This window comes from Sinohyriopsis cumingii, chromosome 16, assembly GCF_028554795.1.
Source record: "Sinohyriopsis cumingii isolate HCF-2022 chromosome 16, ASM2855479v2, whole genome shotgun sequence".
NCBI classification, from domain to species: domain Eukaryota; kingdom Metazoa; phylum Mollusca; class Bivalvia; order Unionida; family Unionidae; genus Sinohyriopsis; species Sinohyriopsis cumingii.
The window spans coordinates 22,287,426-22,300,120 of NC_142976.1; positions in this window are offsets into that span (position 1 = coordinate 22,287,426).

Consider the following 12,695-nt stretch of genomic DNA (forward strand, 5'->3'; position numbering starts at 1 on the left):
TGAGTAGAAACCAAGTACAAGGGAAAGCCATCTCACACTATAATCACGTGATGAAATAGTTTGTTACATGGTCGAGAGGAAGAAGATTGGTTGAGAAATTAATATCGTTTAATTTGTATTAAATTGTTATTCTTTGAATTTCACCTTTGTGTTCTTAATAATTTAATTGTCGGTATTGCTGACTGGGGGCTCAGAGCTTTACCTCTCTCTATCACTAATTTCACTTCCTACAAAACGAGCCAGAGTGGGAATTCCACAGTAATTCAAATAAATATTGGAAGCATCCCACCCCAACGCATAACAGTGGGTCACATAGAACTTCACACCGATAAACCGTATTTGCTTTTAATGTACATAATTTCTGACTCAAACCGCGGCATAGTTTTACTAAGATTAGTTTACGTTTCCAAATAAGGCCTCAATGTCCTTATATGGCACATAAAGAAACGAGGCTGAGAAAGCAAGTAATCATTATTTGAACTAATATGGCGGACGGTCTAAACGAAAATATCGGATAAGAAAGGTAAACGAGATTTTACAACTATTTCTACAATGATCTGTGATACTTCCGGCATTAAATAAGAGGGCTACTCAAGTTATTTTATTATATGCAAGGAACATTTTCAAATTGTTGATATTAGGCTAAAAAATCGCCGGGTGTGAATCACACCTGGCTTGCTCCATTCACACGTATATGCTCATGTTAGTACCCGGTCCACGAGGTAGGAGTATGGGGTACTAATATTAGTACAAGTCTACAATATACACGTGTGACTAGTCTACAATGTGCATGAGTGACTGGTCTACAATATGCAAGTGTGGCTGGTCTACAATGTGCTAGTCCGAGTTTCCTCTGACACTTGCCACCCTATTTGTGATATTTGGACATTTATGTTGGGGTGTAGGGTCAGAGTCCGTTCCCTATCGAAAAGTTGAAATTCACCGACATCATTTGGTGTCGGCATGGGGTAGCCGCTTACTAACCGGCCTAGCAAACGTGAACGACCTTTCATCAAGATATACCTGCATGAAATCGATAGGAATATGAGTTATTTTCCCAGAAATTGCGATCATAGCATTATAGAATTATATTAATATATGTGCACTTAAATTTCAAGATTGACTGACATCCATTTATGTTATTCGTGGTAACCAATTGAAGATTTGATCAAGCATAGAAAGCAGCATTTGTTCAAACTTGTCATTGATAACAGCTTTTCAGATGTATGGTTGACCGGTTTCATATTTACACTGTATACCCAGTGATTTTAACCAAAATACGAATGGACACTACGAATAGATAGACGGGTGCCATACTTTTGGCTTTAATCAACTTATATAGTTTCGCTGTAGCATAACTTAATGTTACTTAGATATTTAATTTTACCGTCTTTGCACCAATTGACGTTTAACCTATGTATTATTAAAAACGTCGCACTATATATATATATATATATATATATATATATATATATATATATATATATATATATAGTGGATTGTTTTAACTAAATAACTAAATAAATTCTTTGCTTATCCAGCAGCAAGGGATAGCATGTCTTTGCATACAGTTTTACGACTGAAATGATTGGCATTGAATGTACTTAAAGGTCCAGGAACTCACCACGAGGAGTACACCCTTGCATAATATTTTACTGTGAAATTGTTAGCATACAGATTTCAATAGTTTCCTCATCACAGGTATAGGTTCGTAATGATATATGTATGTATGTATGTATGTATGTATGTATGTATGTATGTATGCATGTATGTATGTATGTATGTATGTATGTATGTATGTATGTATGTATGTATGTGTGTGTGTATGTGTATGTACGTACGTACGTTCGTACGTATGTATGTATGTATGTATGTATGTATGTATGTATGTATGATATAACATTTATTTCATCATATGGCATGGAGTTATTTCCCCTTTTAAACAAATGTTATCCATGGTTCTCGTTGCAGATGTTAAAATCCTTTTAAACATAATTTACTGTTACAGTGTTAAAAGGTAATTCAGCATTCCAGAATGCATGCTTTACACACAGGTGAGTTTTACGAGTGAACAAGTATTTACGTCTTTGTTGCTATAAGTAAATATGTTACAATCTGCTCTAAGGGGCCAAGGGATGACCGAGTGGTCTGAGTCGCTCGCCTTTACAGTTCACCTCTGACCACGTATGTTCGAGTCTCGGCTCGGCCAACGTGGGTGCGTAAGAAAGCTTGTCTGTCGGTGGGTCTTTCCAGGAGTCTTCCCGGGTGCAGTTAAAATAGTATCAAAGCACATTTCTTACCTACTTGATGCAATATAGGTGCCAATATTTACATCATCACTCAATCGATAATCGTTTAAAATCATTGTTATATTTATCAAAATACAGAGAGCACAATATTCTGAAATAACCTTTCTATGTTTCTTCGCATGCTGTGGTATATGCATTTAAGCCATTTATTCACTGGATATTAGTTCAGGTATATTGGAATCATAGATTATATACATGATCGTGTCCTGCGCCAGGCGTTTTAAAGAAAGTTGAAATTATCAATATATGAAGAACAAATCAAATACGCATGAAGATTTTACCATGCGACCGTATAGCAGACAACAGAAATACGCATGAAGATTTTACCATGCGACCGTATAGCAGACGACAGAAATACGAAATGGAATGGAAAGATGAATAGACACTAAAACAGACCGACTGTTGGACAGGTAGAAAATCCGACAGTTTGATGGATAGAAAAATAGAGATGAAGCTGATATGTAGATAGGTGGGTATTTCTGAACCGGACATCATGAATGTTTAAATGTTTCCATCTACAATATGTTGTTTTGTGTCTGCTGGCCTACATGTCTGTCTGTCTGTCTGTCTGTATGTATGTATGTATGTATGTATCTATATATCTATGTATGTATCTATGTATGCATCTACGTATGTATGTACGTTCGTGCTGCTAGAGTGACACCTGTATGTTAGGACCACTTGTGTATAAAAACCAGTCCTATATCTTCCTATTTTGCAAATACATATATATATATATATATATATATATATATATATATATATATATATATATATATATATATATATATAGAGAGAGAGAGAGAGAGAGAGAGAGAGAGAGAGAGAGAGATCATCAGAACATCTATTAATAAAAGCCACTTTCACGACGAGCTGAGTGGTCGTTACGCTCAGACTTGACGGTATGTTGTTGTTGTTGTGGGGTTTAACGCCATGTTTCAGCACACGATAGGCTATGCATGGCGGCCAGTATTAATGGTGGAGGAAGAACCCGGAAAACCTCGGGAAGAACCATCGACCCACGAGAAGCCACTGGCAAGCTTTCTCACTTGACGGTATGTAGGTATAGGCATGTATATATCGAATCTTGGTGATCTCTCTAAAAACTAGTTACTCATAACGACCACACTGAGAACGAACTGATTGACCATTATGCACAGGTTTGACTATATGTATGTATGAAGTAGGTACGAACGTATGAGTGTACCACAGAGAGAGAGAGAGAGAGAGAGAGAGTTACCTGCTTCAGATTTTAGATATGTGCGACTGTGTCTTGGTACTCAAGCATAACAATATCAGAAGAAAAAAATTGTCAGACATGTCCACCAGAATTGTTTGGTTACAAAAAGGCTTTAAACAAAAATCATAAATTGTATGTATTACCATAATTCAAAGCAATCACTCTTTACCTGAGATTAGTGACGATCAACAACCGCACCACTCACTTACTTCATAGCAACTGGGCTTCATATGAAACGGTTTCCTTTCTGTGTTCACTTTCAGCTGTCTGGGAGATTTTTTCGTATTGACCAAACATTGAAACAAAAGCAAACGTTTATGGTTCTTAACACATAGTTGCGTTCCTATTGTATCCCTGTTTGCTTTCGCATATATCAAGTATCAGCTGCAACAATATAGTTTTCCAAAGAACAAAACCCAGGTCACGTGACCGAATTTAATGAATGATTGGATACATGATCCGAGCAACAGTACCAATATATGTAAATCTTGATTGCAGATTTAAGGATTAACGAGACGGGAGCTCTAATCCTCATGCCAATTCTGTACGGTTATGTAAATAATGTGTTGTTTTAAGGTCGGCGATGATAACATTCACGTCGATCAAAGCGCGTATTTATAACAAATAAATCATGCAAACCTCGGTCATCGTCATGTACCTGGTATATGAAAGCATACTGACAATTTAGATCCATTGTAAAATTCGTGACTGAAATTGGATTATATTTTCTTTTCCTAACACTGTTTTCTGTTCCCAGCTACCTTCCTCTCTCTCTCTCTCTCTCTCTCTCTCTCTCTCTCTCACACACACACACACACACACACACACACACATACACACACACACACACACACATTGTCTACCATATATCAGTACTGCAAGAAAAGAGAAAGTATTAGTGCCGAAAGTAAATGAAGCCAGAATTTTTCGCAAGAAGGTAGGGCACACATACTACTAGAACAAAATGTTAATACTTGCTTGTCTGATTAGTAGGTGGTTTGCACACTTATGTCTCATTACACCTCTCCCCACCCGCCCCCGATCCACCACCACCATTCCCACTAATTTCTCACTTGATATATCGCGGAAGGCAGGCGGAAAAAAGTGCTATTTACAACGGTCGTAAGTCTGACCGGTAAGCATGGCTGCCACCTGGAATCGAACCCAAAACCCTAGCATAAATATCATGCATATATACAAATTTCGATGTTAGTACAATATGGGTTGTACATTAAGTGTCCTCATGTGCCTCGACTGTCACAGTGTTGAACGTGATACGCGGGTATTTTAACTACAAAATCCACTCGCTCCATACCGTCGAGTCAGATGAGGGAGGTTGAAACATAATATCACTTTACGCAGAATAGTAGTAAGATTACACGATGAGAAAACCCAGGATTGTCCTTTTTGAGGGGTTAGATCGATCGAAATTGCCTTTTCAGGATTGCTTTGTGATTTTCATCTCCATATATTTAAAATAAAATGTTTCTCTGCGTGTGGAGTGTGTGTATATATTGCTGTTTTTGTGGGGTTTTTTTTGGGGGGTGGGGGTGGGTAGGGAGGGTAGGGGAAGGAACCTGCACAAGTTTGATCTGTAAGCCAGGATGAGTAATTCCCTTGTTGGTAAGAGAAAAACACTGTATTTCGGTATTTGGAAATACACCGTGTTGCCTTATGTGCATATTATTGTAGACAAAGGTCATATCATTGTTGATTTGTAGTATGTAGTTTTCTTATACCATCTCTCAGCCTCTAGAGCACATTTAAAAACATTAATAAAGTTTTCTCTACTTTTTCCATCTCCTATTTTGACCTTTGGATGTAAATAATGAGAGGTTATTAGCATGCAACGTGTGAATAACGGATATATTTGACGAAATATGTAATAGGTGGAGCCGAATAAAAATATAATTCCAATATTTGGTCGCTCTTCGGACTTTAAAGTTTGCTACAGAATATTTCGGATCTTGTATTATCCCTAAGAACTGATGATTCATAATGAACGTATCAATAGAACACAGTAAAATTAATATTCGGATTCCTTCTTTTATACTTAATAAAAATATTATTGGTATACCTTAATTATTCTGGATTCATCTGCTCAGAAATCAGGGCGAATCTAGTATGCATCAAAATCTCGAATCTCATTTACGCGAACAAGGACCCTTTACCCCACTCCCATCAGCGCGGAGTGACCCAGGCGATAATTGAAACTATTACAGTGGGACAGGCACCCAGGTTACGACCGAACATGCACAGATATTAACTCCCTTTTCCACATATTTTAATTCATGTCACTCAGCATCTTGCAGATATCCACTCCCTTTTAGAAATATTGAACTTCATGTCATTCAATACTTTGCAGATATCAAATCCATCTTTTTCAAATATATTACACTTCATGTCACTCTCCAGTTTGCAGATATATAATCCCTTTTTCGAAATATTTTACTTCATGTCACTCTACACATTGCAGATATCAACTCTTTTTCGACATATTTTACTTCATGTCACTCTACACATTGCAGATATCAACTCCCTTTTTCGAAATTGTTTTTTTCATGTCACTTAACACTTTGCAGGTCTCCATCCCTTTTTCTCTAAAATATTCTACTTCATGTCACTTTCCACTTTGCTGATATCCGATACCCTTTTCGAAATATTTTACTGCATGTCACTCTACAGTTTGCTGATATCAACTCCCTTTTTCGACATGTTTTACTTCATGTGACTCTACACTTTGCGGATATACACCCTTGTATTCCACATATTTTACTTCACTTTGCATATATTAACTACACTTTGCATATATTAACTCCCTTTTTCACATATTTTACTTCATGTCATTATACACTGTGCAGATATCAAATCCCATTTTCGAAATACTTTACTTCACGTCACTCTAGACTTTGCAGATCACCACTCCCTTTTTCCAAATATTTTACTTCTTGTCACTCTACACTTTGCAGATATCCACTCCAATTTTCCAAATATTTTACTTCATGTCACTCTATACTTTGCAGATATCAATTCCCATTTTCAACATATTTACCTTCATGTGACCCTACTCTTTGCAGATATCCACCCCTGTATTCCAAATAGTTTACTTCATGTCACTCTACACTTTGCAGATATTTACTCTTTTCCCACACATTTTACTTCATGTCACTCAACACTTTGCAGATATCCCATCCCTTTTTCGAAATATTTTACTTCATGTCACTCAGAACTTTGAAGATATTAACTCCCATTTTTCACATATTTTACTTTATGTCACTCTACACTTTGCAGATATCCACTCCTTTTTTCAACATATTTTGCTTCATGTTACTCTACACTTTGCAGATATTCACTCCCTTTTTTGAAATATTTTACTTCATGTCGCTCTGCACTTTGCATATATCAAATCCCTTTTTTCTAGATATATGAAATTTCATGTCACTTTCCACTCTGCAGATATCCAATCCTTTTTTCGAAGTATTTTACTTCATGTCACTCCACATTTTGTAGATACCCACTCCCTTCTTCAAACAGTTTACTTTATTTCACTCTACACTTTGCAGATCACCTGTCCCTTTTTCCCCATATTATACTTCATGTCACTCTTCATTTGCAGATATCAACTCCCTTTCTCGAAATTATTTTCTTTAAGTCACTCTACACCTTCCAGGTATCCACTTTTTTCTTCTTCTAAATATTCGACTTCATGTCACTCTACACTTTGCAGTTATCCAGCCCCCCGTATTCCACATATTTTACTTCATGTCACTACACTTTGCAGATTTCCACTCCCTTTTTTCAAATATTTTTTCACTCTACACTTTGCATATATCAACTTTCTTTCTCGACATATTTTACTTCATGTCACTCTACACTTTGCAGATATTCACTCCCTTTTTAGAAATATTTTACTTCATGTCGCTCTACACTTTGCATACATCAAATCCCTTTTTACTAGATATATGAATTTTCATGTCACTCTCCACTTTGCAGATATCCAATACTTTTTTCAAAATATTTTACTTCATGTCACTCTCCACTTTGCAGATATCCAATACTTTTTTCGAAATATTTTACTTCATGTCACTCTACATTTTGTAGATACCCCCCCCTCCCTTCTTCAAATAGTTTACTTTATTTCACTCTACACTTTGCAGATCACCTGTCCCTTTTTCCCCATTATATAATTCATGGCACTCTTCATTTGCAGATATCAACTCCCTTTTTCGAAATTATTTTCTTTAAGTCACTCTACGCCTTCCAGGTATCCACATTTTTTTTCTTCTAAATATTTAACTTCATGTCACTCTACACTTTGCAGTTATCCACCCCCGTATTCCAATAGTTCACTTCATGTCATTCTACACTTTGCAGATATCAAATCCATTTTTCTAAATATATTACACAGCATGTCACTCTCCACTTTACAGATATCCGATCCCTATTTCGAAATACTTTACTTCATGTCACTACACTTTGCAGATATCCACTCCCTTTTTCTAAATATTTTTGTCACTCTACACTTTGCAGATATCAACTCTCTTTTTCGACATATTTTACTTCATGTGACTCTACACTTTGCGAATATACACCCTTGTATTCCACATATTTTACTTCACTTTGCATATATTAACTACACTTTGCATATATTAACTCCCTTTTTTCACATATTTTACTTGATGTCACTATACACTGTGCATATATCAAATCCCATTTTCGAAATACTTTACTTCATGTCACTCTAGACTTTGCAGATCACCACTCCCTTTTTCCAAATATTTTACTTCTTGTCACTCTATACCTTGCAGATATCCGCTCCAATTTCCAAATATTTTACTTCATGTCACTCTATACTTTGCAGATATCAATTCCCATTTTCAACATATTTACCTTCATGTGACCCTACTCTTTGCAGATATCCACCCCTGTATTCCAAATACTTTACTTCATGTCACTCTACACTTTGCAGATATTAACTCCTTTATCCACACATTTTACTTCATGTCACTCAACACTTTGCAGATATCCCATCCCTTTTTCAAAATATTTTACATCATGTCACTCAAAACTTTGCAGATATTAACTCCCATTTTTCACATATTTTACTTTATGTCACTCTACACTTTGCAGATATCCACTCCCTTTTCCCACATATTTTACTTCATGTCACTCTACACTTTGCAGATATTCACTCCTTTTTTCGAAATATTTTACTTCATGTCACTCGACACTTGGCATATGTCATCACCCTTGTTCCACACATTATAGTTCGTGCCACTCTACACTTTGCATATATCAACTCCCTTTTTCCACATATTTTACTTAATGTCAACTCTACACTTTGAAGATATCATCTCATTTTCCTCATATTTACTTCATGACGAAATAGCAAAGTTATAACTGTACAAAGAGTTAATGTCGTTCACATTATCATTACTTGAACTTACAACACTAATACAGTTTTTTCTTACATGCTATTATATATGCTAGAGCTTAAACGAATACAAAATTGTATCGTCTGTTTAAAATCAGTCGACTGCATTTGCATTCAGTTCCAATATTCATGGATAACAATAAAGCTATCAAAACTGCCTTTTTGTGGCGCGGCGGGAGGGGTGGGGGTGGGGGGAATTTTAATGAATACGGTTGTTTTAGCCCTGCTTATCTTAAAACTCGGATTCATCTAAACGTTCGTTTGGCGCTTAGGATTCAAAATGGTCCAGAGATAGATAAGAGAAATAGCTGTAAGTAACTTGTTCAGTTTAATATTTGGCTCTATCTCCAACAACTTTCAAAAGAGTTATTTACTCATTATAAAAACTGCACAACTCGGAGACTTTTGATATAACTTCACTGTAGTTAAAAAAAATATTGATGGTGACAATTCATGCACACATTTTATGACTATATTACTTTAATTGTAACGTGCCAAGAAAACGAAAATGTAATTCTGATAGAAATATTGAAATATAAAAGAAACAATTGGTGGCGACATGGACTTCAAATTGCAAACTACGTTATATTGCTCGACGGGGTGAACTGTGCTTCCGAAAGTTCATTAATTACAATTAGTATGATAGAGCTTTAAAGTAGGAGTAAGAAAGAAAAAAGAAGATGTTATAGATACACAATCTTTGTTATTTCACGAAATGCAAAGGCATGCAAATTAACCCTTGAGGAAACACGTGGTAGACCAATGCAACCAGAGATGGCATCACTATACAACCAGCAACATGGTGTCACAGCCCACAAATCGCTGAACTCCTGTTTTATATGACTGTAAATCATATCAGAATAATAGTTTTGTAGCACAAAATCAACAATTCAACTGCATCAGTGAAACAACAGCTTAAATAAAGATTTAGCTCAGGCAATGCTGGAAGAAACTGGTCGTAGGGTGAATGACAAAGCAGACCTCAGGAAAAATGATACACCTGACTCTACTTTTAAACGGCAGCAACCTTTGTTTGAGCGGAACTAAATGACTGGGATGCTTCGGAGATTCATTTGGATAGATTTCCGATGTCCTGTTATAGTATTGCCCATAGATTTATTAGCCCATTCACTTATTTACACCATTCCGGTGGCCCAGTGGTTAGAGCGTCCGCCTCGGATGTGGGATGTCGTGGGTTCGATCCCCGCCGAGTCATACCAAAGACTCACACAAATGGTACTAACAGCTGCCTCGCTTGGCGCTCAGCATTATGAGGTTAGTGTTAGGGCTGGTCGGCCTGGTGTCAGGATAATTTGACTGGGTGCTACATGTTTGTGGCATGATGCCCCAGTGCTACACATCACTATAAACTGCCACACTGCAGACATCGTAGCGATATGACTGAAAAATTGTTAAAGCTACGTTAAAAGTCCAAATGTCTGTCTGTCTGTCTGTCTGTCTCTCTCTCTCTCTCTCACACACACACACACACACACACAATTTTTCACGGTCAAGACTTACCCTTTCCTTTGGTAATCAGATTGCCAGTATCTGAAGGGACTTGCGTTCCCAGAATGCAAGTGGACTTTAGTGCAAGTTGAGAGTCTAACACGTATATCCTTATGTTGCCGTCACAGTCATTTGAATTTGTAGTTGATACAAGGCAATTGTGATGTGGTGCATGTTTCGGATGCTTCAGTTAAATATATTGTGTCATCAAGAAGGAATTTCGTTTATGAAATGTCTAGTTTTTCTTACTTCAATTTCATTACATAGTTCTGGTACCAAGATAAGTATTTGTTCCTTACCTTTAAGTGGCTGGTCTTCTAATACTCGTTTTAGTCCTTTATACGGTGGATCCAAAAGCAGCATGACACGGTATATCTATCATCTTCGAATATTCTAGATAACAAGTCTCTGGTACTAGCCTCTTTAAACAAGACAACAGTGCGATTATTAGAATCAGTGAGGAGTGACACACCATATGCAGTATCCGCAATCCATGAAAACACAAAGCAAATGTCATACACTTACTGTGTTCCAGTGCTAGTGCCATTTCATATATATGTTTTCATATATGACCATTGAACTGTAATTGCTGGGCATCAGAAGGTCTGGCAATGTTGGTATTGTGTAAGATTTATTCTTCAGTAAAGAGTTTATATGGCAGATCTATTTGCATTTACGTTTCTTTTAAGACATTGTTTGCTAGGGGTTAGCTCAGAAAGTCAGTAACAAGTTTTCTTCCATTCCGAGTCGAAGAAAGAGAAAATGTTAGGCACACCTATAGACTGAGCTGCAACGTGTGGGCAAACAGCTAACATGTGACAAAAGTAATACCTAGTAGGGGTATCACACTCAAACAACCCTGAGGGCCGCATGAAAGCATTTTCGATGTCCCAAGGGCAGCACGACCTTTTTATCTCTTTTTACCTTGTGACGCTAATCATTGGCAGCTTAGTGGGCCGCATGCGACCCGCGGGCCGCGTGTTTGAGACCCTTGACCTTTGACCTAGGCCATGTTCTCCATTGTCCCAGTCTTATATGTCGTGATACTAGTATCTGAAACGTGTGATACTTTACAATTTGTGCCGATGTCCCTAAATATTTCTAAGATTTGTATATAAATGGTACTCCTTAAACTCAATAGTAGAAATGAATTTTTTTGTTGGTAGGGGTCTTAACATGTTCCAATCATCATTGATGCAATCAGCTATAAATGGAAGATAACTCTCGGTGTCGCAAGAAATCCACGTTTCAATCGTCTCTGTCTCTGCTATGAACCGCTGTGTCCGCAGCTTGCCAACCAACACTTAAAACTTAAGTTGAAGTAAGAGCGGTAATTTGTCGTGATTTTGTGATGTGGCACCTGATATGTGGGGTCTAGCATAGCTAGAATTTTCAGGCACGTGCTCCAATGACGATGCCTAGAAGCTCGCTTGCCAGTCTCTCTTGAACTTTTCCTGCCGAAGTATAATAAGGTTTGTGTTGGCTGTTACACGCTCACTGCAAATACATCCATCAAGGAAGCAGGGCTGGAAATCATTCGATCTACAGATAAAGATTGCCTGTAAGTCCTGATACTGTTTCTCAGATTTTAGATAAAAAATTATCCAGGATAAGCATGTTATATTTATAATGTATATTCAAGCTCCGTGTGGTTTTCAAAGCTGTTGCAATTAACTTGTTAATTGTTAATTAGTTTGTTTATATGCGTTTTTTTTCCCTTATTTGATTTAAATCTTACAAAACTTGCATGTTATTTATCCTTTGGAAATTTATATTTCTAGTCATTTATTAAAAGTAATGAAGAGAGCTATTTATTAAACATATATTTTAGTTTTATGGGGTTTAGCGCAATATATATTAGTACGTGTCGTCCAATATGTTTGGTAGAGAAAAACCATGGAAGATCAAAGCAAGAACAATCGATCCATGTGTAGCTACTGGTAAGCTTTCTCACATACCACTTTGATCTAGTCGAACTCCTTGAAAAAATAATTCTAAATATTAGGTATAGAGGTTATATATAACACTTAAATATCATTTTAAAATGTTTTCATTTGTAACAAAAGATTCCCCAATTATATTTGATGCAACGACGTATAAATTCATTTGTAACAGCCTATAACGTTTCGTCCGTTAATCGCGTCCGCAACAATTGAAACGGCTTGGTTCTAGCACCTGGTATTGACGGTAATGTGCTTGCTGT